Raw genomic sequence first — 22,630 nt, 5'->3', positions numbered from 1 at the left:
ATATGGAAAGTGATGATCATGACAATATAACAAAATCTCAAGTAGAGCAAACGACTATCGCACATGATGTTGCACATGAGACCAGAGAAAAAGATGAAGCTGAAATTCCAGTGAATCAAGTATCAAAAGGGGTCAGTGAAGAATCAAACAAAATAATTTGGAAGAAGAAACATTTGGTAGTTGATTCCGATTCTTTACTGTTCAGGGGTAAAACTGATCATCCTCAAGAAATACTGGATCTAGAAACTCCGTACATTTATTTCAAATACTTCTTCACAAATGAATTACTGGCCCATATAAGGGATCAAAGTAATTTATTCAGTACTCAAAAAAACCCTAATAAACCAGTAACAGTTTTCACCCAAGATTTGGAAAAGATTCTAGGCATTTGTTTGTATGTGTTTGTATGTAAACTTTGACAGTCTACACAAATTACGAACTGTTGTAGATCATATTTGTAGAAGATTTGCATCAATTTCCTTAGTCCCCAAGCTAGCAGTTGACGAACAAATATGTCCAACTAAAGTTCGCCATTCACTGAAACAGTATAATCCAATGAAACCCCATAAATGGGGCTATAAACTATATTTTTCATGAGGGACTGATGGATATGCTAAGGGTCTTCAAATTTTATCACGCTGTTGTGAGGCTAGCTCTTGTAGTACCAAGGAACCAGAACTACCAATTATATTGCGACAACTACTACACATCAATACCTTTGTTTGTCCATTTAGCAGAACAAGGAATCCATATGCTTGGTAACGTGAGGATAAATAGAATTCCGAACAAAAAAACTAACTGATGGACAAAATTTCAAGAAAATATCACGTGGAACTTGTGAGAAGTACATGGCAAATGTAAACAATATAGATGTGAGTGTGATATCATGGAATCACACCAAAGTCATGAATATGTTGTCTACTTGCTATGGGGAATTGCCTTCTACAAAAGTGAGAAGGTATGACAAAAAAAAGGAAAGAATATATAGAAATTGACCGTCCGAAAGTGATTTCTAAATATAATCAACATATGGGTGGTGTCAATTTACTTGACAGTTACATTGGTCGCTACAAAATACCCATTCGTTCTGAAAAGTGGTACCTGCGCATATTTTTCCAGTAGATGCGGCGATAATGAATGCTTTCCTTCTCAATAAAAAAGGAAGAAAAATCATCTGGAATTCTGAACCTATGGCAATTTCGGCTTGAAGTTGCAGAATGCTTGTGTCTAATGGGTACAAATTCGTCGATAAAAATAGGCAAGCCTACTGCTAGTTTAGAAGCCGTTTTATGCGCTAAACTCCATCAGGGTCCAGCTGCCCATATTCCTTCAAAAATGTAAGACTTGATGAAAGTTCGCATTGGATAAAATATGATACAAACCGCCAAAGATGCAAGCTACCACAATGTAAAGGATACACACATTTTAAATGTGAAAAATGTGGTGTTCAGTTATGCCGGACAAAATATAAGAATTGTTACAGGTCATTTCACGAATGATGAAAACTCCTTATATGAAAGGTCAACTTCGAACAAATATATAAGAGATTTCCATGGTATTGCAAATCTGCAACAAACAATTTTTTTGGGAAAAACATAATAAAGAGTCGACTCAAATTTATTTTTTCATCAACCTACATCATATCTCTTATTTTGATAAAATTCTTTTGTCGTGAAAGAAACAATCATGAAACGAAGGGCTAGAGGTCCAACCTTCTGAAATATAAAGTCCTCTACTTTGTTTCGACTCACAATAACGGATCCTCGAATATTCATTCATCATATGGAATTGAAAACAATGTGTAGCTACCATTCTTGGATTTTCTAGTGATGAAGTCGGGTGAAGGAAATATTAAGAGCAGATAGTTGTTGGTTCACAGATGGATCAAAAACTCCTTCCGTTTCCGGTGCAGGTGTTTTCAGGCCCAAGATAGAGATGTTAACCTGCCTAGGAAACTATGTGACTGTATTTCAAGCGGAAATCTATGTTATTGAATTGTGTGCGGAGAGATTGGTGAAATCTCACACACAGTCAATAAAATTTTTCTCGGACAGTCAGTCGGCGTTGAAAGCTCTTGACTCCTACTAAGTAACGTCTAAGTTGGTAGCAAATGGCCTAACACGACTCTTCTCAATAGAAAGAGTAAACAAATTGTCTCTGGTTTGGATTCCTGGCCACACTGGCCTGGAAGGCATTGAGGCTGCTGACTCCGTTGCAAAAGAGGGTGCTGCCAGTAGCTTCATCGGACCAGAACCTGTCATTGCCATTGCTTTAGGTTTTGTCAAACAAACATTGAACACCTGGATGATAAGAATATTTAAAGACATCTGGCAAAATCTCCCAGGATTGGCTCCCTCCAAGGCGTTCATTCACCCTTCGAAGCTTGAAACCAAACAGTTGTTGGACTACAGTAGGGATGAACTACAATATTAAACAGGCCTCCTTTTACAGGTCACTGTCGTTTGAATCGTCATATGCAGACTGAAACTGCCGAAAGACAGTATGTGTCCCCTCTGTTTGAAAGTCAATGAAACAGAGCATATACTTTGTGCCTGCCCGCTGCGGACCGAATTAGTTTTTCAGAGTTTGGTAGAACCATACTTTCACCATTATACCTGAAAATCACTCAACATATGAACTAATCGGCTGGGGTCATTTGGTCGAGTTTGAGTAGGTGTGAGCCACAATAAACCCTTGCGGAAAATAGAACTGTATATGTAATTTCCTGAAGAAAACTATCATTACTGAACCGATTTGAATAAAAATATTACACTGCTGAAGAAAAAGAAAATATCTTAAATTTTTCAGAATTTTTCCTGCAATATGATATTTATATCACTCAAACGAAACGTATTTGGGTGTTTCGTCCCAATTTCATCATCGGATGATTCATCATTCAAAGGGATGGGACTCTTAGGAGGGATATCCTCGATTTTTAAATCATCGGGTTCTGAAGATTGTGATATTTGTGACAACTCGTCAGGAGTTCAAAGAAACGGTGCTACTATCCGTAAAGATTCACTCGGTTTTGTACTTGCGTTGACATCCAAATAATTCAAGTTGATATTATTAAGGACTGTTGAGAAGGATATGAAGACATACACGTTCTCAGGAGGGATATAATTTTATTATTATTAAATAATTTTATCCAACAAAAAATCAATCACAACCTCTGGGAATCAATGAGAAGCATGTTTGATGATTTTATAACCAAGAGTGGCCATAAAAAATGTTTTACAAACTTGACTTTCAGCCCCTTGATCACTGAGGAGAAAATAATTATAAGTCACTGTACGATTCCTCATATTCATCGATGTGGGCCTTCTATTTTTACATTTTTCTCTAGTAGTATGAGAGTCTAGGAAGAGTTTTCTCTCTAGTCTTGATAGAGACCAATACTCTCTATTTATTTCCTTTCTTCTTTCTTCACTAAATCGGTAGGGGCATCTTCTTTTGCAGGAATGGGGACAAGGTGGTTTAACGTCAAACTTTGTGTCACTTATGATTTCTCTCATTCGAGGTGATCGATAATAACCTGAATTGAAAAGTATATATAAAAAAATGATACACATACAAGCATCTAATAGGATTCTCTTACGATATCACATAATAAGTAATTTATTACCGAATTCGCTGAACTTGGTGAGCTGGATTCGCAATATCCATACCATCGAATTGTTGATAGTAGTTGTTTGAAATAACTTGATTCAAAAATAAATTCTTCAATTGTGGTGAATGTACAGGAAAATTTCGATAGAAGCTTCTATTTCTGATGTTCTAAATATTTGTTAGTATTATTTGTACTGATATTGTTTCTTTTCAATTGCATTCAACAAATTCTGGATGTTTCTTAAATGTTATTGTCTCTCTACTAATCCAACTATTATTTGTTTTGGCAACTGCAATAGAATCAGTGACTTATTAATTTTCCAGAAAAAGATTATTAGAACAATTTGTTTTAAAAAACCACTCGATTCCTGTAAACCACTTTTTGCAAAGTTGAATATATTAACCGTTACTTGCATGTATATTCTTAATTGCGTAATCTACGTTAAATCAAATTGCTCCAAGTTTCAGAACAGAGATGATACATGTCTTCTTTCGGGCTTCACCCTGAGAAAAAACTATAACATTTTAATTCCTAGTCATAAGTTAGCCAAGGTCACTAATGGACCTCATATCATGTCAATAAAACTGTACAACAAGCTCCCAATATCCATTAAAAAAATAACTAGTGTAAAGCCCTTTAAACAAAAAGTTCGAAAACTATTATGTGAAAAGGTATTTTATTCGCTTGATGAATTTTTTCAGTCTGATTTGGAATTTTAAATTTTAATTTTTGTATCCCTTTTATGGTCTAAATGTTATATAGTATATCTTATAATTATGTTGTTTTATGATTGTGACCTCATTGTAATTGTACTGAGTAATGTGACTTTTTCCATGCCTTCCCTAGGTCTACGGAAATAAAGATTTTTTGATTTTGATTTTATTAGATGTGTGGTTGATTTTCAATTCATTCATTCAATTTTGTGCAAATGCCCTTAATTGTCACATATATCTATTGCATTGCCGCAATGTATAAAAAATATCAGACTCGTTACTCTGCGAGTTCTTTTTTCAAAAGCGCCAATATCTGTAAGAATTGTGGACTGTGTCAAACTAGAACCAAAATACTGTTTCCCAATGCGCGTCTTTCTAACCAAGTTAGCAACATCAGTTCCTCGTTAAATGTTTTGAAGAGATTTTTATGGAAAAATGAATTCACATAAAAAGATCGTAAGGTAGTTAGAGTAGTGGAACATACATCACTGATCAAGTTGATACAGTCATTGCTCAGAAGTACACTCAGGGCAGAGTCAATTCGAATGACTATGGAAAACAACACGAATATTCCCCATAAAGATGAACAGTTTGTCAAGAATAGGAAAAAGTTTCTAAATCTTAATTTGAGACCGCCTTAGCTGTGCGCCACAAACAGTAGTGGAAAGTCTCATAGTCCAGTCAGTCGAATTTGTCTGTTGTGAAGTGAGCTTCGCATCGTGGGTTAACCGAGTGTACAGTACGAGCAGAAATAAAGCAAAAAGGGTACAATTTGAGTATTGTAACTTAACCTAAATAAACCTAAATCGTAAAGTGCTGACAAGTCAAAAGAGGGAAGTTATAGCCAATGTATTTTTTTATGCAACGAGAAGGGGCAGAAAATAAACCTATAAAGCACCTATTAAGAAAGTTCAAGAGAGAGCTGATATGGCAACTGGCGTAAGTTTAGACAGTATACAAAAAATTTCAAAGGAAATGAAATCGATTGAGAATGGAGAAGCCGCTGCTTTTTTGACACCAAATATAAAAAGAAAGAAAGCCGCAGCTAAAAAAATTTAGATGGTTTTGATAAAGGTTTGCTTCGAAGATTTATCATTAATTATTATATTGTCGATAAAAAGGTTCCAACTCTTCGGCGCATACATCATAAATTCAAATCCGTAAATAAGTATGCTGATGCTACGAAAGCTTGAGAAAAGTTATGCATGACATGTGCTTTCGTTGGAGAAAAGTGAGAAATAATCGAGAATAATTAATGGAAAAGCCAGACATCGTTCAGTTAAGAACAAATTTTTTGCGAAGTATGATGATTTTCATGGACGAAACCTATAATCATTCCTCGCATACCCACATAAAAACCTGGAATGACAACACTAGTGAAGATTCACATAAACCGGTATCAAAAGTGCAAAAACTAATAATAGTGAATACGGGCAGAGAAAATGGTTTTTTGAAAAATGCTTATTTGAAATTCAGATCAAATACGAAGTCAGGTGATTATCATAACGAGATGAACTTCACGAATTATATAAAATGGCTACAGGAGATGCTCATTCCTAATTCACCAACAAAGTGTGTCTTAGTGATAAACAATGCTATCACAATGTGCAGGTAAATAATTCTCCTATTTTATCTAATACAAAGATCGAAATGATGGAATGGCTAAGGCAACGAAATATACCTTTTACAGAAGATATGTTGAAATTTGATTTGTATAATCTAATTGAAATTCATAAACCGCGATATAAAATGTATAAAATTGATGAAATTATGAGCGCCACGGGCATACTGTTCTAAGGCTTCCTCCATGCCACCCTGATTTGAATCCTATAGAGTTAGTGTGGGCGTCTTTAAAGTAATATGTTGCATAAAGAAATGTAGATTTTTAGCTTAAAGACCGTGGATTATGCGATGAATTTTTTAGTACTTTTTCTGAAACTGAGTGGAAAAATCAATTTGAGCATGTTCAAAGTTTTGAACAGTGTTTCATGGTAGACGACATGATAATCAACTTGCAAGAAAAAAGTGACACTGAACCAGATTACATCAGTTCAGACCTTAGCGAAGATTCATCCTCCGAAGATTAAGATAAAATTTTATTTTATTTTAATTTTTGCGTTTTTTGCCTTTTATAATTTTTTGCTTTGTATTGTTTTATTTATAATTCTTTCTTTTCTTAAAAATTTTTCGCCGTATTTTGTGTTTAATTTAAGTATAAAAAATGTATCTACATATTTAAAAGTAAAATAAAAGCAACTTTCTGATTCAAAGCAAGTTTTATTTATTTATTACATTATTTATCTCCGATAAATGGCATAACCATTATTCATAATTTTCGAACTCAGAAGAATACTAATCCCATAATTGAACAAGTTATCTTTATAGCCCTCATTTCCTGTTTTGACCAAAAATATTTTGAATTCAATAATGAGATGGACTAATAGTGGGTAGGTACTTTGTAGATTGGTTTCACAGTTTATTCAGGAGACTGTACATCTACACTAAGCAGAGACAACTTTAATCGCATATGTGCATCTTTGTTCCTCGGAATGCTTTCTAGCTGTTCGTTACGCGCACGCCGCAAAAATTTCACCCTTTTTCCTCTTCTTGACAAACTGTACTGAGGCTTCTTCTTTACTGGCTGATTGTCGATAATCTGCACGATCAAGCTCAATGTTGAATGTATACACACAAACAGTTACTACAGCAATCGGCATTATTCAGAGTTACGTAAAATGAGATGAAATATGTCGTTAGAACTTGTGAGAAATTACATACTGTCATCAAAAGACATGTCGATGATTTGAAAAATTAATGTGAATGCAATTTCTCTCCATTTCCTCAGGAATATTTTTCTGATATCGATTTTTATAATATTTTTTTAACAATTGTGGGGAACATACTTCTGACCATATAATTATAATGCAGATAATGATAAATATAGCAAATTAATGGTGTTTTTGTCTTGTGACAATATAACTTGATCAGTTAACATCCACGAAAATGAACTATCAAAACTAAAATATAATATCGAAAACCTCTGAATCGCTTTTATTCCAGTCAACTCAAAAGAAAATAATACATGTTCAGAAACAAATTACAAATGTTACTCTCGATGATGAATATATTGATATATATATATTCATTCACCCACATGAGTTCAAGACCCATCAATGGACATTTTATTTTTGTATGGAAAATTTCAAACGACAGTAACTAAGGAACGCTTATACCAAATTCAAATTCAGTGAAGGGGATTCCATACTCAAAAAGTAATTTTCCGGGTTTCTTGGCTGTGGCCTGCAGATTTTTATGGTGACGTTTCGTCTACCACTGCGGTAGACATTATAAAAGGTGATGTGGTAACGGTCGTATTGACCGAGTTGGTTGGTGCTCGAGTTGTTGTTATCGTTGTTCCGAACGCATTAACGATGAGTTTTATGTTATTATAGAAAAGTTTAATGTCTAGGTACTTCGGAAGGAAATGAGTAAAGTATAACTGAATGAGTATTTATATTTTAATGTAATAGTTTTTTCTTGATATACTGTGATCCGAATGTTTCATCAAGCAGTGTTTTTTTATATCGAATGGACGTTTCGAATAGTGGTCACAAAACATGCATTTGTATCGTTTCTCTTTCCCACATTCCATTTTTTGATGATAGTTGAGAGATTTTTTACTTCTGTAAGAGCGTCCGCAGTCTGTACATAGCAAAGGATTCCAGCCAAATTCTGAAATTCAAAATGTTAAATGTTCTGTACGAATAAAAAAATACAAAATGACGTAATGAACTACTTCAACATTTCAATTTCATTTGATTTGGTAAGTGAAAATCGTATCAAATGCTTTCATTTCACGATAGCTACTTTGCTTAGGAAGTCATTAACATACAATGAAACGCTGTAGTATTTTCAATCCTTTTCATTCAATTTAATTGACGATGAGTTGAGTTTTGGGCAGCAAATATTATTTTTGATTTGCTGTACTTTTTGGTAAAATTTTATAATTGAAATCAGTAGATTTATGAAATAGTTTTCGGTTATTCCTGAAAAAATCTATTACCCTGGTTTCCTATCCTGACTTCTTTGTGTCGTGGACGGTCCAATGACGAATCTTTACGGTTCATTTTCTCCTTAAAGTATATATGTTCAGAAAGGAAGGAAGGTGGTAAAGACAAGTCCTTCTGGGTGACTCTTAATTGGTTATTGTGTCAGGTTCAGAGCATAAAACATGACAAAAGTGGAATTGGTAAGTATTTGTAAATAGAATGGTGTAGAAGGTTGCTCACTGGTCGATATTTAAACTTATTCTACAAGGTATCAGTACGAAAAACTCACACTAGTTATCGAACACAAATTATTTGAAGCTGAATTAAAGTTTAATCAATGTATTCCAAAAAAACTTTGTGTGATTTTCAGTAAACGATTTTACAAAAAAAGCAACACGTATTTCGCCTTCTAATGGCTTCTTCGGGCGTATCTTTAATAACTAATTCTACATATTGAAAGTTTAATATACTTTATTCTACAATTTGAAGTACTTAAATTTCAAGTACCTGATTTTTACCTTAGTTTGTAATGAATTAAATCATCTGAGCTTTTGTCTCAGTTTCCACATTTGAAACAATATTTGTTAACGGGGAGTTACTCAACTCTAATTGACCTTTCAGTAAATTACCCGAATTCCTGAATCTATTGATTTCTAAACTTTCTAGAAGATTGAGTTTCAAACTTTTTCCTTCTAAATGTAACACATCGTATTTATGATGGAACTCGTGTCCTTCTGCTGAAAGATGGTTTGCAAATGTGAAATTGGTCTTTCTATTCACAAAACTACTTTTATGCTCTTTGATTCTTTGGGAAAATGTTCTCCCTGTTTGGCCAATATACAGTTTTGGGCAAAAGCCACAAGTCAGCTTATATACTCCTGATCTATCCGACTACTCCTGATCTATCCGACACCGAAGTTTTGTCTTTATTGTTTTAATGAATTCACTTAGACTATTATTCGTTCTGTAAGCTACGTTTACGCATTCTTATTTAAAAAAAACAGGCAATATTATTGGTTGGTTTACCCAAATATGACAATGTCCTATAACTGACGTTATCGCATCATGAATTTGGGTAGACTAGGTCTACGACTTGCTTTTGTAGTTTTTTGGAAAGAATGGAGTCTATAATAATATATACCTTATATCCGTTGTTAACCGCGATTTGTTTGATCAAACTCAGCTTTCTCTGGAAATTACTCTGAGACACTGGAATATTCAATAGTCTGTGAAGCATACTATTGAATATATATATATATATATATATATATATATATATATATATATATATATATATATATATATATATATATATATATATATATATACAGTGTGTCTCACTTCTCATGGAAACACCCCCGTATCTTCCGTAATATTCGAGGTAGAACGATGAAACTCTCAGGACTGATGGAAATAAATGCACCTACCACCTGAATGGGGTTGGCCAAAGTGATATACACTGTCCGCCACTCAAAATAGGCTCAAAATTCCTTCAGATTCGTGATCAGGACTACCAAGTTACTACGAATACACTTCTTTTCCTGAAAAAATGTCAGTCCTGAAAAATCCAAATTTGTCTCACTTCTCATGGAAACACCCCCGTATCTTCCGTAATATTCGAGGTGGAACGATGCAACTCTCAGGACTGATGTTCATGTTTTGATGTCAAAACCAAAAAAAAAATTTACTTCAATTATTACGGAAGATGGAGGTGTTTCCATGAGAAGTGAGACAAATTCGGATTTTTCAGGACTGAAATTTTTTCAGGAAAAAAGTGTATTCGTAGTAAGTTGGTAGTCCTGATCACGAATCTGAAGAAATTTTGAGCCTATTTTGCCCCCTAATATGTTTTATCGTAAAAATGGGGTGTTCCATCGCGAGTGGCGGACAATGTATATCACTTTGGCCAACCCCATTTAAGTGGTAGGTGCATTTTAAGCATTTCCATCAGTCCAGAGAGTTTCATCGTTCTACCTCGATTATTACGGAAGATACGGGAGTGTTTCCATGAGAAGTGAGACACACTATATATATATATATATATATATATATATATATATATATATATATATATATATATATATATATATGAAATCTAGAAAGGTTAATGCAGTATATATATATATATTAATATAAGTCACAAAAAGGATTTGAAGCTTTATAACTTTTATTTAATTATCTGCGAGCGCTTTCGACAGCTGGTCGTGCTGTCATCCTCTAGACACTACTCTATCTGAACGTGTCATCCTGTTGTGTGTTCTTTAATACGTCCGAACGCCTCAATACAGGTACTTCTGGTACTGTAGGTAAATTTGTCTGTATTTGGATTACATCAGGTACTATTCTTCATTGAATCTTATCCAGGTTTATTGTTTCTAGGAGTGTGTATTGATTTGTTTAATATATTGAATGTTAGGTCTTGTTGTATTTTGATTTGTACTTGTTCTTCAATAAGTGATTTTTGACTGTTAAATTTATGAATGTTTACGTTTTCCCAAATGTCCATGCGGTTTCCCTTATTGACTTGTTTTATGAGTTTTATGTTCTCTGGTGGGGGGAAGTTATGTTTGTTTTGTATGGCGTGTGTTGCGAGGTTTGATTTATATACTATACTGGATTTATGTATGCCTTTTTGTGCTCATCGTACCTTTGAATCAGTTTTTTCTTGGTTTGGCCGAGCATTGCAGTCCGAGCATTGTATACTGTATATCCCGTTATGGTTTTTGTCTTCTTCTTTTTCATAGCTGTTTATTTTTTGTGTTATTTTCGTGTTTGGCTTGTATGTGATGTTGATGTTCAATGGCTTGAAAATGTTTCTTAGTTTGGTGACCTACGTACGTAAATGCTGTCCATCGTTGTGTTATTTTGTCTGTTGGGTTGGCTTGATCCTTGTTCTGTATTTTTTGTTTGATTCTGTTTTCTAATATATCTATTGTCTATTGGGTGTATCCATTTTCGTTCGCTATTTTGTATACGATTTTCCGTTCTTTGTTTCGGGCTTCCTTGCTGAGTGGTATCCTCAACATTCTATATATGAATGCGTTATAGGCAGCCATTTTCTGTGATGGTGAATGGTTTGAACTTGCGGGTATGGTGGAGCTTGTTTGTGTAGGTTTCTTGTATATTGCCATTTGAAATTGTGTTTTGTTGTGGTTATATTTGTGGTTATATTTGTGTTGTGGTTATATTTGTTGTGGTTATATAGTTTTTGATTTATTTCGTTAATTTCTTTTGTTATTTGATCTATTCTTATTCTATTGTTTTGTGATATATACAGTCCATCGTCAACGTATCTGAACCATTCTCCTCTTTCATCGTGTGTTTTTATTATTGTTGAGATTTTCTCATCTATGGTTTGCAGATATATTTATAAACAAACAGATGGACTAGCGATGGGATCCCCACTATCTAGCATTATATTCGAAATATATCTCGCTCGCAGATAATCAAATAGAAGTTGTAGAGCTTCAAATCCTTTTTGTAACTTACATCAATTAGAAATTAGTATATATATATATATATATATATATATATATACGAGGTAAATGGTTAAGTGAAGTTCCCACCAATATATCGTTATGCTGATTTTATTTCTGCTATTATACAAATATTGGATTAGTTCACTATACAATGTTGTATAACTAATCAATCGAATTTCTGAAAAATAATTTACCACTTCGTTGTTGTATTTATCTATCTCTCAAATGGAAGTGAAAATGTTTCAAGTTGTTCTATGTTTTTTCATATGCTTCTTCTCATTGCCGATATGCTTTCGTGAAATGTAATGAATCTTTAATATATCGCTTCTGTAAGTTTTATAGTTGCATAAAGAGCATTCAAAAGCAGGCAATTTTCCACAATGCCACTTGAGGTGTCTTTGTAAATGATTCTTATTTTTGTACGATTTTCCACATTTTGTACATGACATTCGCCATAATTCTGAAAAATATACAGGTCAATGACACTTGCTCATTTGAAAATACATTCACAAATTGAATTTGCATGAATTTAATCAAAAAGATAAATGGTGAAAAGTTGATTTATAATTGAAATCAGCGTCCTTCATTGTTCGAGAGAGAAAAAATATTTAATAGGAATATAACTAGTGTGTGATGAAGCTTTGCCATGAATTAATATGACAATTATCCATATGAAATTTTTTTAAGGTTTTGCATAGTTTTGAACATTCTCTGTCATCAATTTTACGTTCTTGATGGTACATTTTGAAAACTGAATTTGACAGTCGTTACATATCCTCATGCCGTAATTTTTCGTTCATTTTATGTTGAAAGGGTGATCTGTCCTTCATCAAGTTCGTCTGCTGATTTTAGTTGTACATCAGATATTGTTTTGGATTAGATTGCTCGAAGATGGGAATCGAGTTTTCTTCTGCGTACTTAGTCGAACCATATTGAAAAATAGCACAATAACATACCCTAGCGAATGCACACACACTAAACACACCACCTAATTTAATCTGGTCCGCCTCTGGTCAGTACTCTACTTCAGAAATCTCTAGACTAATTCATAATGATATTTACGTTTCTGAAATCCCAATTATATATTGCGGTTTCGTCATAAGTGTCGACAGTAGGTACCTACTTGATATGCTAATGAGTTATTTAAGATCGAATATTCCTATCCTTGTCCCTATCACAAGGATCCCATCAATCTACCTGCTTTAGAATTCTCATTCCTTTGACCTCATTCCACTACAGAGTAACTACGACCCTGCTGAAAAGGCAAAAGTAAACTAACCGTACAAATTCCAGTGTGATGTTGCCAAAGCTATTTCATACGATTTTCAGTTTAGGATTCTGTCGTGGGGCAGCACCTTCCGATAAGAAATTTCAAAATACTCCAATTTCAATATGCCGGCCAAATGAAACATTATATGGAAAAATGTTTCGAGCAAAATGTGTCTATTTTTGGATGTAGAATCCCGCTTAGTCAATATTTTTTTCATAAAGTCCCATATTAACGTTTCAAAATACTTTTTTTCGCGGATATGAAACATTCATTAACTCAGCGGGATTCTCTGTAGGTATAGGAAAGTTTTTTCCTTATAATTTTTTTTGCTAAAATCCATCATTTTCTCGTAGAATTCTAAATTAGATTTCAGTATGACGCGCTCACTCCTTACGACTCTTGAATTCAGACACAAGTGTTTCATCTCGTATTGAATATTCTACTAGTTTTGTATGACTTCACTTGGATTATTTTGTATAGATGTTTACCTTTATCATATATGTCTTGGTAGCTCTATGAAACGCCGTTTTACTTTTTATTGTCACAAATATTCATTCCTCAATTTATTCACCTAACAATGTATTTGTTTGAATTCAATTGATTCATGCATTTGTTCGACACATTAAAAACGATTGTTCGCAAAATTTGTTCTATTCTGAATGACACTTGATTTAAAATATTACATGAATAAAATTGTTACTTGCATAAAAAAGACTAATGAAATAACTTGAAGCTTTTATTGATTCCGAAGAAAAATATTGTTTCAGAGTAGCCGGAGCAGCCAATTTACTATATATTATGCTGAAAAATAATCTATATACATATAGTTCAACTCAGCAATGAACAAACATTTTTATTCAACACTCAATGGAATGTATTATTCGAGTAAATTCAACAAACGTTTCAATTCTGCATATAATTTTGACCTTTGAATAAAATGTTAGTTATTTATATGACTGTTGAATTATAATGTAACTTTAAATTCACTTTCTAATAAAATTTCAATGAATATATATGAATGACTGTTAAAGTTTTCCTATGAAACATTGTTGGTAATAAAAATAGACTTTGGTTTGTCTGAAAATATAGCAAATTAACTTTCTATACCAAATATTTTTCTATGAATAATAAAGATTGTTATATTTCAATTTTATTGAGAGTATTGAATATTTCCAACATTCACTTCAATACATTCAATTTAAAATTTGGTTACAACTTTTGTGCAAAACATTCTCAAGCAAGTATTATTTTATTTCATCAATCTTTTTAAAAAGCTAATTTCTGACAAAGAATTAAATTTTTTGATGATTTAAAAAGTTTGTTGTATTTGAAAGATAAATTTGAAACGATTGTTGATAATTTTAATTCGGCGCTGGTATCGAGCGGATTTATCAAGAACTTCAAGTGTTACATATGGCAACATGCTAGTTCATTTATATTACGACAAAACGCCGTTCAACCGTGGCGCCGAATAAAAATTATCAACAATCAATTTAATTCATGTATCACTGAAATTCAACCAATAGAAAGTAAAACGGCGTGGTACGCCGTTTTACTTTCTATTGGTGTTTTGTAAAAATGAATTGTTTTGATTGTTGCTTTTAGGTGATACATGAATTAAATTGATTGTAGATAATTTTTATTCGGCGCTGCGGTCGGACGGAATATTGTGTTACTATCACTAGACTATCATGTTGTCAGATTTAAAAATTCGGCGTCTGCAAGAATCCGCTCGATGCTAGCGCCGAATTAAAATTATCAACAATCGTTTTAATTCATGTAACTATAATTATCAACAAACAATTTTATTCATGTTTCACAGAAATTGTAGTAAATTATTTGATAGTTACAAAAAAAGTATATATGACAAACATTTACTTCCAAAAATTTTAAATAATGAATCTATATTATAACTGTTCGCAACTTTTTATCAAAGAAAATTATTCGCGTAACATTTTAAATCAAGTGTCATTTAAAATAGAACAAATTTTGCCAACAACCGTTTTTGATGTGTCGAACAAATGCATGCATCAATTAAATTCAAACAAATAAATTGTTAGTTGAATGAATTGAGGAATGAATATTTGTGACAATAAAGAGTAAAATGGCATTCCATATTGCTAAATAGTTATAAAGACACGCATGAGAGATTTAGTGATATTGTTCATGAATACTCGGTTGATTGTACAAATTACAAGCATTTTTTTCAACTGAAGTATATTTCAGTCTCATTTCGTTAAGTGTTTCTAAAGAAAAAATTGAGATTACTAATTGTTGAATTTCTTCTTTGAATGTGGTTCTAGTTACAATATTTTTTAAAGTACTGTAAACATGTCAATGAGAAGTTGAAAAGTGTCCAACAAAAGTTATTTTTCACATCAAATTATTTGACTAGAATACTTAATATACAAAAGCAATATGATAAAACGAAATATTATTCATTTCGAGTTATATCCATATAATTCTCCCAATCGATGATACTGTGTACCAAATACATATGTCTTTTCATACTGCTTCTCCTAGACATTTTCTTCTTGCAGTTTTGGAAGTGACAGGTTAGAAGGGGTTTGCCACAGTCATATTTCAAATGGTATTTATACGAGGATTCTTTATCATATTTTTTACTGCACGAAGAACAACTGTACCCTGTAACATATACATTTGTTAGTTCTTCATAAAACTCAAGTGCTAAGACTCTTCCAATACACAAATTTATCATAGTCGATAGATGACCCAATAAAACAAAACAATTTTTGCCTAGGTATCTCCTACTCTGCCATTGATTTAATTTTTATTTCATGTATATTCCATATTTTATCACTTGATATTATTTTTCAACTCCAATCTTTACTTTGTATGTGACGATTTCCATGCTTGTAAAAAAGTTTCAGGAAAAATAAAGTATTGTATCTGGGAAAAAAGGGTTTGGCTCTATACAATACAAATTGAACTTTATTGCTTTCTTTTTTCTCTGTGGAATATTCCCATAACACTTTTTTTGCATTAAGATGGAGAAGCAGAAAGTCATTAACATTTCTTTCCAAAAAAATATACCCCTTTCAGTTTAAACAGTATTCTAATTATCAATTTTGAGAGAGAACTAGTCAAAAGTCGAAATTAAAATATCATCAATAAAAATGTTTATTAATAAGACGAGTATCAGTTTCAAGCAGACATTTTCGAATAACATGTTTTCGCGAGTAAATTCCCCTTTTCTGAAAAGTGCAAGTAAACCTTCATCAAACTTGACACCCTATGCAGAAAAACGTTTACCAGGTCAGCTAGTTTTTAAATGAAACTCATGAGATCAAGTTCTATGATTTATTGAATAGCTATTTCAATTTAAAAATCACACAAAGATGTATTTTGCTCATTTATGTTGCACATGTATTGCCCTGAACTCGAGATGATTCACTCATTTACACATCATACAATTGAAAAGAGGAATATTTCTAAAGAAAAGTCGAACATACCTATTAAACCCAGAAAGTGAAAATGTTTTTCTGGATAATATTGGCGTACTAACATTCTTTGCACTCCTGGTTGTCAGTCTCGCATACCTTTCTTTTCGTTTTTGTGAACTGGATCTTTTCGAATGTTTTTTGAGTGAACGCTTCTCCTGTTGAGCCCTATCTGATTTTTTTCTGTTCATTGCATCTGCGAAAGTCTTCTCTCTGCTTCTAATCAAAAGAAGAGTGTAGGATCGAACAGCCATCATACTGGACGGTTATGATTGAAAGGTACTACTGAGTTAAATCTGAATATCCTGAACCCATATCAATTAAGTACCTGTAGAAAACGTACCTGTAGATGAGGAGAGGGGTAAATAGGTAAAATCATTCAACTAAGGGACGATTACTTACTTTCATTCTGAATCACAATATTCAAAATGATACTATACTGGTGTTATTTTCGAAATGAAGATAATAAATAACCTGAGACACGATCGCAAACAAATATTTCAAAGGTAATATTATTCACTAAAAGTTTCGCTCTATATTTGAAAAATATATTTTTAGAAATACTGACAGTTTTAGCACCACTCAATATTAATTAACATGTACGAAAATCCTGAAGAAGTCCTATACATTATAATTTTATCAGGTAGGTAATTGGTATCTTCATTTCAATTTATATTTCTTTTGAAGCCCTCAGTATTATGTTTTGGGGGATTTTTTTTAATCTCATATATTTATGAAACTTGATACTATTTTGTTTTTATGATACCTAATAATAATAATAATAATTGTCTTCATTGAGTAAAATAGGATATAACATGAGTTGTTGTTTTACAATATGTCTATGGTTTTTTTGACCAAATATTAGTATTTGCGACTTGTATGTATTATTCATTAAGCACATATTTTCATCAAGGGATGAGAATGTGTCGAGATTATGACTGATCCGTCTATTAGCGTCATCTTCCCTATGTGATTCAAAAGAATAATATATTTGGGTGTCATCTGCATAGTGATGTACACTACAATTCTGAAGGCATTTCACTATTCGACTGGTGTATATCGTGAATGGGAGAGGGGCAAGAATTGATCTCTGAGGAACGCCCGTCTTTAAATTCAAAGATGTTGAATGTACTTTATCAGGAACAACTTTCTGGCGTCTGTGATGTAGATAGTTTCGAAAAAAAAACTGAATCAGCTGACAAGCCAATGTAGTGTAAGACCGACAATAACAGTTCATGATTGATGGTGTCAAATGCCCTACTGAAATCTAGAAGAGCCAGGACGGTACATTGACTTCGGTCACTCGCTTTGAAAATATCAGCAGTTACCTAAAACCCGTACCTGTACTGTTGGTAGTATTTTATTACTATCTACTATTTTGAGAAGTGAAGCAGAAAAATTAAAATTTAAACATTTTCGAGAAGCCAAGAAATCCATACTTATTTTTTGTTATCATTAAATAGTATCCTTAATTCCACGTTCCCTCTTTTTCCTACCGTTTACGAGTACCCCCATGGATGGATTCGAATTGGAATATTCCTGGGTATTATAGAACGGTTATAGAACGGCAGTTCAGTAATAATTATAATTTTTTACACTTTAATTTCCTCAAATAATAATAATAACATTATTAATGGTAATGGTAATAATAAAATAGAGCTCCATGAAAGGAATACAATTACAAAATGTCTTTCATAAAACGTTTTACTTTATGAGTTTTTTTCAAATGTTTAATGATACAAGCTTTCAGTCTCCTTTTATATTTACAATAGGGGCATTTGAAACGAGGCTCTTTTCCGCAGTCCCATGTTCTGTAATTTTCCAATGAATGTTCTAATTTGTACTTCTTTCCACAATTCTCACAAATGAAAAACTTTCGTTTCCTTGGGTGTGTTTCAAGTACATGTTGCTCCATGAACATTATCTTTTTTGTTTCATAATTGCAGTATGAACAGTTGAATATTGTTTCTTTTTCTGTTTTGACGTTTTGGCATTCAACCAAAGGAAAGGTTTGTGATTTTTCACCTGCATCATGAACGAATGTTCTTTTTGAATCGCTAGGTTGATTCGAATCTAGAGAAAATTCATTCAGTGTGGTTTGTGTCGATGTCTCAATCATTGGTTCTTCTGAATTTTCATTCATCAACATCGAAGAAATAATATAGTAGTCATTTCCATCTGAAAATCATAACGATATGAAAAAAACTCTTTTGAATTTATGCTATTTTTTCATGAAAAGTAACTTCTGCTATATTTCGTGATAGAAATCGCACGTCAGAAAGTGAAACCTCAATAATTCTCAGCTCAATTTCTAAGGGATGTCGTACGTGGGAATAAACAGGATTTTCAAACAAATTCGAATGCATAAAGAGTCATCAAATGTAACGATTTGATTAGTTTTCCGAAATAGAATTATTACACAAATAATCTACATTTGATATTCGTGTTATTCGCTTGTCTGCTAGCTGAGCCACAGATCTGAACAAATGATTTGATATAACATTGAATAATTTTTTTGAAAATCATTATATGTATGTCGATTAAAGCTGCAAAAGGAAATTATTTTTAAGTCTCAAAAAATACTAGATTCAATTGAAAACTAAATTACATCGAAATGTATAGAAATCATCCCTTCGAATTCTGAACAAGCATAAAAGATGTTGATTTCTATAAAACCCGTTTCTCAATGTTATACAAAATGTTCAAAAATCATTGTCACTCTTTTATAAAGGAACTTTGTTTCTTCAGATAGAAAAACTTCTATTTTTTTTGGTCTGAACAATTATCTCTCATTTCATTTAGGGTTTTCCCATACCTAACCTAAATAGTTTTTCAATGCATTCTTTGAACCAAGGTATCTTTGAAACGAAATTAATTCAACTTGTTGAAAGAATTCTTATTGTCAGTTATTGTATTTCACTTTATTCAAAACATCCACTGAATTATTACTGTTGAAAATGGAAACTTGTCTCATTCAAGAGCAGATATATATGATTTTAGCGATTGGTGAGTGTTTAAAGAATTTCCTTTTGGCGTCGAGGAAAATATCCAGACCGAAATCATCCAAACAAGTTAGATTTCAAACGATTGCTACATGAATTTCGTAGGACTAGAACTGTAGCTTCTGTATCTGTAGAGTAGGGAGGGTGAGTGTGAGCCTACAGAACTTAGGCCATATGTGACCCATTGTACATTCTCCCGAGAGGAGTTGTCCTCCTAGGTCATCGTCCATCCTGTCCTTTTCGGGAAGATCACTGGGAGACATCTCCTTTATATCGGCAGGTGTAGGCCAAGAATCGCCGAACACACACTCTCTTATTGACGATAACTCCGGGCACTCGCATAGGACATGCCTGACAGTCTCATCTTCCTGTTCACACATCCTGCATAGAGGTGTGTCCACTAGCCCCATATTATGGAGGTGTTTCCTTAGTTGACAGTGGCCAGTCAGAAATTCTACCGTTAAGCGTAGATTTTCCCTGGTCATTGCCAGATATTTCTTCGACGCCAGCTTTCCAGGGTCGCCCAGGGTGATCCTGGCAAGATTGCATCCTTTGATTCCATCCCATCTCTTTAGGGATTGAGCATGGGTGTAACATTTGGCTAGTTCCGCAATTGTCGAAATCATCAGGTCATAGGTGCCACTGGGTGCTAAAATTTTCAGTCCAGCCGCTTCCTTGGCTAAAGAGTCGGCAATGCGATTAACTTTACTCCTGTCGTGCTCTTTAACCCACTTCAGGATAATGTTATTATCTACCGAGGCTTTAGCTAAATCTTGGTGGCACTCTAGTACTAGCTCTGAGGTAACACGTTGTCTGTTCAAGGCTAATAGGGCTTGTCTGCTGTCAGTGTAGCTTATCAATAGATCAATAGATCAAAACCTATCATTGGAAATGAGGAAAATTAATTTGATGGGATCAATAATAAAAAACCCTCATACGAGTCAACGTTAGATCGAGAAATATACAGGGATAAGAAGACGGAACATTTCTAGGGTAATAAAAAAATACAAATTTCACACGTATCGTATACAGATGCACCACGAATTATATGAAATTGACTTCCATTGACGAATCGAGTTTTGTTTATGGATTCAGGGCAAGTTTAGTGAGGATGAACATTTTTTGGATTACATGTCATTTTTTAATAAATCTACATTTCATAACAATGGCTTAGTGAATAGACACAATATCCCTTATTATAGTGATGTCAATCTTCATTTTTTCCGCACGCTGGATCACCAGATGGTCTGTTAATGTGTGGGGAGAAATTATAGACAAACAAGATATAGGACCATACTTTTTTGATAGAAACGTGAATGGTCAAAATTTTTACAATTTTTACAAGATCTGCCTGACCTTCCAGAGAATGTGCCGCTAAATATCAGACAACGCATTTGGTTACAATTGGATAGAGCTCCGGCACATTTCAAATTCAGTGTCAGACAGTTCTTGAATACGTACTTTCCGAATAAATGGTAGGGGAAAACCACAAAATTGGCCAGCGAGATCACCAGATTTGACTTGCCTTGATTTTTCCCATGCGAATATCTGAAGAATGAGGTTTACGACATTCCTCCAACCATACTGGAAAATATGAAGGAGATGATAAGGGCTGTTTAGAAGAGTAACACCCCAAATATTGTTAAATACTAAGCAGTTTCTCATTAAGAAAGTGAATATTTGTATTCAACAGGTTGGTCGTCATTTCGAGCACTTACATTGAATCAAATACATTTGTGTTTCATATTTTGTTGTTATTTTAGTTGAATAATACAAAAATGTACAAGTCTGTTTAATGAACTACTGTCAGAATATGAATGTAAATGATAACTTAATTGAGTATAACAACTGTCAATGAGAATTCTGTGAGCAATTGAAACTAATGTCGTTTCGAAGCTATCATGATTCAAAGAATGCACCGAAATAAGAAACACTATTTGGAAAAGCCAATATCTGAAAACCTATTTAGGTTAAGTATAAGGAACTCCAAAATGAAATGAATGTTAACTGAATTTTATAGTGTTCAGAACAAAAAAAATAAAGGGTGTACTATTTGAAATAACAAAGTAATTTTTGTCCTAAATTAAGAGGAGAAGTCATTTCCCTTCTTCACTCAGGTTTGTCCTTTAAGGACAGTCGATTCTAGCAATGCTTAGCACCACTAATGAGACCTAAGGTGGGTCGAAACGGCGCTGTCTGGTGTTGAATCATGTTTAATTGGTTTGAATTTTTTCCTGCGCATCAGTTTTTCTAAGGAGAGGTAGAAATTTGATATAAATTATTTAAATACGATGTCACAGCCTTATATGATGCTGAAAATGATACTGTGGCATCATGTTAATTCAATTTCGATAAATCTTGGTCATTTCTCTTGAGAAAATGGGTTGAACTATCCAAATTAAGAATGCCATTTACAGTAAAATTTTCGTCATCTATTACTATTTAAGCAAAAAGTTACCGAAAACTGACCCGAACAAAAATATAATCCCATTAAAATTCAAATAATTGTTTTGAGATATGCAAGAAAAATCGATAATAGGAAGTATCAATGCCAAGTTGAATTAATTTCTATCTGAATTAATCTGTTTCTGGATTATTTCAAATAATTTATTTTACTCAAACCCGTGTACCTTCTCATATAACATTCAGACAACAATCACTTTCCTTCACATTAAAAGTGAAAAATTAAAGCTTCATTCCCAGTCAACCTTTAGGTCTTTCTTTATAAAGAGATCGAAAGAAGAACTCAAATATATTGAAACCGAATTCATGCAAATTATGAAAAGAGTCTTTCAAGCACCATCTGTAAGCAAATATCACATGGGCTGAATAGTCCCGGGCCTAAGAAAGGAAACGCGTTTTTTTTGTTCAAAATTGGCTTAATTCATCAATGTTATCTCCATCAAGAGCCACACAATCGTTTTAGCGCCACTCTAACATTTCAACACCACTTTTGTAGAACGATTTATCTTTTGCCTCAAAATAGGCCCCAGTTCCAGCAATAACCTCTTCATTCGAGCTAAATTTCTTACCGGTGAGCATTCTT

At 33.2% G+C, this 22,630-nt stretch overlaps 1 long non-coding RNA gene across 1 annotated transcript; it reads right to left on the bottom strand.

Moving 5' to 3' along the window:
- Positions 1 to 2,539: 2,539 nt before the first annotated feature.
- LOC141481281 (uncharacterized) lies at positions 2,540 to 13,730 on the bottom strand. The gene is made up of 3 exons (XR_012464862.1): positions 12,046 to 13,730; positions 3,626 to 8,055; positions 2,540 to 3,535 (listed from the first exon to the last, which is right to left on the bottom strand). It is a non-coding gene; the product is annotated as an uncharacterized lncRNA (long non-coding RNA).
- Between the last annotated feature and the right edge of the window lie 8,900 nt (positions 13,731 to 22,630).

This window comes from Leptinotarsa decemlineata, unplaced genomic scaffold, assembly GCF_025532065.1.
Source record: "Leptinotarsa decemlineata unplaced genomic scaffold, Ldec_3_MD MMD2_tig00000133_RagTag_RagTag, whole genome shotgun sequence".
NCBI lineage: Eukaryota > Metazoa > Arthropoda > Insecta > Coleoptera > Chrysomelidae > Leptinotarsa > Leptinotarsa decemlineata.
Note: the sequence above shows the minus strand (reverse complement) of the source record. Positions and strands in the feature narration are given on the sequence as shown.